At 44.2% G+C, this 4,847-nt stretch overlaps 1 protein-coding gene across 12 annotated transcripts in view; it reads left to right on the top strand.

Annotated features, from left to right (window-relative positions):
• LOC135112390 (uncharacterized) overlaps window positions 1-2,776 on the top strand; it is a 76,962-nt gene extending 74,186 nt beyond the window's left edge. For 9 of the 12 annotated variants that reach the window (XR_010274327.1, XR_010274325.1, XR_010274323.1 and 6 more), the window contains 2 exons: window positions 115-341; window positions 2,388-2,776. The gene's annotated coding sequence lies outside the window, so the exon portion shown is untranslated. Of the gene's footprint in view, window positions 1-114; window positions 342-427; window positions 1,525-2,387 lie in introns of all 12 variants that reach the window. The other 3 variants (XR_010274329.1, XR_010274326.1, XR_010274328.1) reach the window with 3 other exon arrangements.
• The last annotated feature ends 2,071 nt before the right edge of the window (window positions 2,777-4,847 follow it).

Raw genomic sequence — 4,847 nt, 5'->3', positions numbered from 1 at the left:
ATGAGGGGGAGGAGGAGGAGGAGGAGAAGAGAGGAGAGAGGAGGAAAGAGATAGAAAAATGGTTGGTGTGTGTGTGTGTGTGTGTGTCACTACTTCTACTACTACTACTTACAGTTTTGAAGAGGACCTGAAGCTACTGGCAAGGATTCCAATCTTCCCTGAACTCTTGGGGAAGACACAAGAGGAAGAGGAAGAGGAGGAAGCTGGGAAGAAGAGGAGGACAAGCACAGCACAGAAGAAAGAGGAGGAGGAAGAGAAGGAAGAGGAGGAGGAGAAGGAGGAGGAAGAGGAAGAGCATGAGAAGGAGAAGAGGGCAGGAGGAGAAGGAGAAAAAAGAGAAAGTAAGTTGTTGTTTTTGTTGTTGTTGCTGTTGTAAATAAAAACTGTTGATATTCTCTCTCTCTCTCTCTCTCTCTCTGTCTGACAGTGAGTTAAGTGTCACTGCTGGACTGGATCAGCGCCAAGGACAGCCAAAGTGATGTCAGACATTGCCCAACTCTGCTGCAGAGGACTGGCCCAGCTGTGTGTGTGTGTGTGTGTGTGTGTGTGTGTGTGTGTGCACCAGGGTGTCAGGTATTCACACCCAATTCTTGCTGCATAATTGTATTTCCGCAGGATTGAATCAAGTTTGTAATCTTGCGTTGTTTAACAAGTTGAGTTCTCAAATTTGTCTTTAATCTGGCTCCCCCTCCCCCTGTGTTAGAATATTGCATGTTTCCAAGGCCACAGGGACGCTTAGACGGGTTCTGAAGTGTTTCCTGTCACTAATGCAGAAATGTTGTTAATCTGTCACTGCAACTGTAAAAACACCCTTGAAAACCTGCGTCACTTCAACTAAAGCCTTATAAAAGAATGTTTCTCCTGTCAGTACTACAGAAATGTTGTTAATCTGTCACTGCAACTGTAAAAACACCCTTGAAAACCCAAGTCACTTCAACTAAAGCCTTATAAAACAATGTTTCTCCTGTCAGTACTGCAGAAATGTTGTTAATCTGTCACTGCAAATGTAAAAACACCCTTGAAAACCTGCATCACTTCAACTACAGCCTTTTAAAAGTGTTTCTCCTGTCAGTAATGCAAAAATGTTAATATGTCACTGCAACTGTAAAAACACTCTTGAAAACCCACGTCACTTTAACTAGAGCCTTTTAAAACAATGTTTCTCCTGTCAGTAATGCAGAAATGTTGTTAATCTGTCACTGCAACTGTAAAAACTCCCTTGAAAACCTGCATCATTTCAGCTACAGCCTTTTAAGAATGTTTCTCCTGTGAGTAATGCAGAAATGTTGATCTGTCACTGTAACCGTAAAAACACCCTTGAAAACCCACATCACTTCAACTCCAGCCTTTTAAAAGAATGTTCCCCCTGTCAGTAATGCAGAAATGTTGTTAATGTGTCACTACAACTGTAAAAACACCCTTGAAAACCCACTTCACTTGAACTAAAAACACACACACAAACACACAGCACTAGTACTGCTGTTGCCACACAGTGAGGGGCTGGTGGAACAAGTGGGGCAAGAGGTCAGTGCTGTGCTTCAAGAGGCAGACCAGCCACAGATGAATGCTTGACTCACCCCATACTCATCATCAACCTGTGTCCTGTACTTTGTGTATAATATCTGAGTCTTGAATCTAATACACTCCTCACTGTTCACTTGTACATGTTGAGCCTCACTACATTCACGCAGGTCGGAACAAAATTAAGTTTGTCCATTTTGTGTGTCCATTCTTTATTGTGGCCATTGTACAAGATGCAGCGTTTGTGTATGTTATGCTGTGTGTGTGTGTGTGTGTGTGTGTGTGTGTGTGTGTGTGTGTGTGTGTGTGTGTGTGTGTGTGTGTGTGTGTGTGTGTGTGTCACTTATTGGTGAGGGACTGTGGGGAGTCACTGTGGGTTTGTAAGCATACTGTGGGGGGACATACTGTGGCGCTGTGGGCTGAGGTGAGGTGAGGTGAGGTGAGGTGAGAGAGAGAGAGAGAGAGAGAGAGAGGGGGGAGGGGGCAGCATGAGTGAAACAAAGCAGATGTTGATTCTTGATGATGCAGGGGAGAGGTGGTGGTGTTATTCAGTGTTCTTCATTGCACGAGATGTTGTTGTTGTTGTTATTGATTGGCAACCAAGCCTGGCTGGCGTGGGCCTTGTCATGTGGCCCACAGGTAATTCTTAGTGGTCAGTCTATCGGTGAGTACAGCTGAGCGCTGCCTGATTGCACAAGAGGTATTGTTCATAGTTGTTCATTGTAGGTGAGGGAAGACACAGTATGTTGAGGGAAGGCAGCAGCTGTGGAGGAGTGAACAGCTGCACCACTGACAGCAGCAGCAGCACTGCTGAATACTTCTACTACCACTACTAACTACTGCTGATGTTTTTCTCCTCCTCCCAGCACAGCAGCAGACTCGGGTACTGTTACAGCTCTGCTCCCTCCTACAGGACACGTTCCCATCACCTTCACGTCCTGGACACGTGCACAAACTTGTGCCTGGGCAGTCTCACTGCAGCAACTGCCAGTGCTGTGGCTGGGTGGCAGGAGGGAGGGACAAGCTGGCCACCCTCTCTGTCACCACCTGCTGGGGAAAGACCACCATTATCATCATCATCTTTGTTTTCCTTTTTTTGTTTTCTTTCACAATTTACAAGGAATATTAACAGTTTGTTTTGTTAGTGTTGTCTGTTTGTTATTAAATGATGTGTTGATTGTGTTGTTGTTGTTTATGTGTTAGTTGTTGTTGTCTTTTGTATGTGTGACTGATGAATAAAAGCAGTCCACACTTACAGGTGTTTGTTTGCACCTCAACTCTACACAACAATAATGGGCTGGATAGATGTATTATTATTATTATTGTTATTATTATTATTATTATTATTATTATTATTATTATTAGTGTATAATTACCAGTATATTTCAACAAATGCTGGAACTACTACTACTACTACTACTATACTACTAAAAATATATAATCCAGGAGCTCTACTAGCATTTTTACTACTATACTGAACATTGCTATCAATTCTACCACCACCACCACTCCTCAACTTGCTCATCCCTGTCCCTGCACCCTGGCCAGCTGCTGGAGGAGGAGGCCCCAGTGACACTGGGTGAGGTAGAAGGTGGATGCCATTTCCTCTTCCTCCTCCTGCTGCTGCTGCTGCTGCTGCTGCTGCTGCTGTAGCTGTTGCAGCTGGTGCTGTGTGGCTCTGGGGGTCCCTCACAGACAATGTGGCACTCACCACACACAGCCCACCAATTATCTCCTCTGCAATAGTGATGAGAGGTTACATTAAAGTAGGTTACCACTTAAAAGGCTTAGAGACACTTAGAAATACCAAAAAAAAAAAATAAATAAATAAAAAATAAATAAATAAAGACAAAGAAAGGTTAGGTTGTGTTAACACTCAAAATGGCAACAAAAATACAGTTTGATTGGATATGGGAAGAGGAAGAAAAAGAACAACAGGCAAATATAAAATGAGAGAGAGAGAGAGAGAGAGAGAGAGAGAGAGAGAAAAGTAGGCGAGTAAAATAGCAGGTGTAACAATAATGAAGTGCCTCCCTCCTTGACTTGGGACAGTGAAGGTGGTAACAGGTCCTGCCACCATCTCAAACCACCACCTTTCATCACCACTTGTTACTTTCAAGCCACCAGCGCATACGCATTACCTTCATTCCCTATTAAGTTGAACACCTAAGTACTACTAATGCCACCACCACCTCCACCACCACACATCAGTCAATTAATGAATAAAACCAATACTTCCCGTTCTTGTAGTTTGCATATGTAATGAAACAATGGAGGCAGGAATCACGTCGGCAGACAGACACAGATTGCTCTCTCCACCAGTCCCCCATCAACAGATTGACTGACTGAAAGACAGACAGACAGACAGACAGGCTGCTCTCTCCACCAGTCCCCCATCAACAGATTGACTGACTGAAAGACAGACAGACAAACACAGGCTGCTCTCTCCACCAGTCCCCCATCAAGAGATTGACTGACTGAAAGACAGACAGACAGACACAGATTGCTCTCTCCCCCAGTCCCCCAACAGATTGACTGACTGAAAGACAGACAGACAAACACAGGCTGCTCTCTCCACCAGTCCCCCATCAACAGATTGACTGACTGACTGACTGACTGAAAGACAGACAGACAGACAGACACAGGCTGCTCTCTCCACCAGTCCTCCATCAACAGACTGACTGTTTGATTGATTGAAAGACGGACAGACAGACAGCCTGCTCGTATTTATTTGCTCAACTTCTCAACTTACTTAACTGCAATCTCAGTCATCTAATTTTCATTATCAAAGAGTCAATAACGTTAAAATTTAGCCTCATTTACTAATATTTCTCTCTCTCTCTCTCTCTCTCTCTCTCTCTCTCTCTCTCTCTCGCTGATGTCACATCACACAGGTCATTATATAGATGGAGTTGTTTAAATAAACACTCATTTCCCAATAGAATTAATTTTGTATTGTAAGTTTACATCAATAGTGCAATAATAGTAATCAAAAGCACAGATTTCTGCCTTTCATTACGTGGAGCTTCGATCTCAAATAAAAACCATTATATATTAAATCAGATAAGGTAACAGCCACCTGGAACACGAGGAGCAGGGGAGAGCAGGCGAGGAAGAGTGGGGAGAGGGTGGCGGGCAGGGGAGGAAGGGAGCGGGATGTGAGGGGAGGGGAAGGGAGGGGAGAGAAGGAAAGTCTGAAACAGGGAGGTGAAACAAGTGAACGAGTGACAGCAGTTTGCTAGTTACAGGAGTATACACGCACACACACACACACACACACGAACATCTCCCTATAAACCTTGACAACCGTAGCATCACCACCACCA

The sequence above is a fragment of the Scylla paramamosain genome, chromosome 23, assembly GCF_035594125.1.
Source record: "Scylla paramamosain isolate STU-SP2022 chromosome 23, ASM3559412v1, whole genome shotgun sequence".
NCBI classification, from domain to species: domain Eukaryota; kingdom Metazoa; phylum Arthropoda; class Malacostraca; order Decapoda; family Portunidae; genus Scylla; species Scylla paramamosain.
Note: the sequence above shows the minus strand (reverse complement) of the source record. Positions and strands in the feature narration are given on the sequence as shown.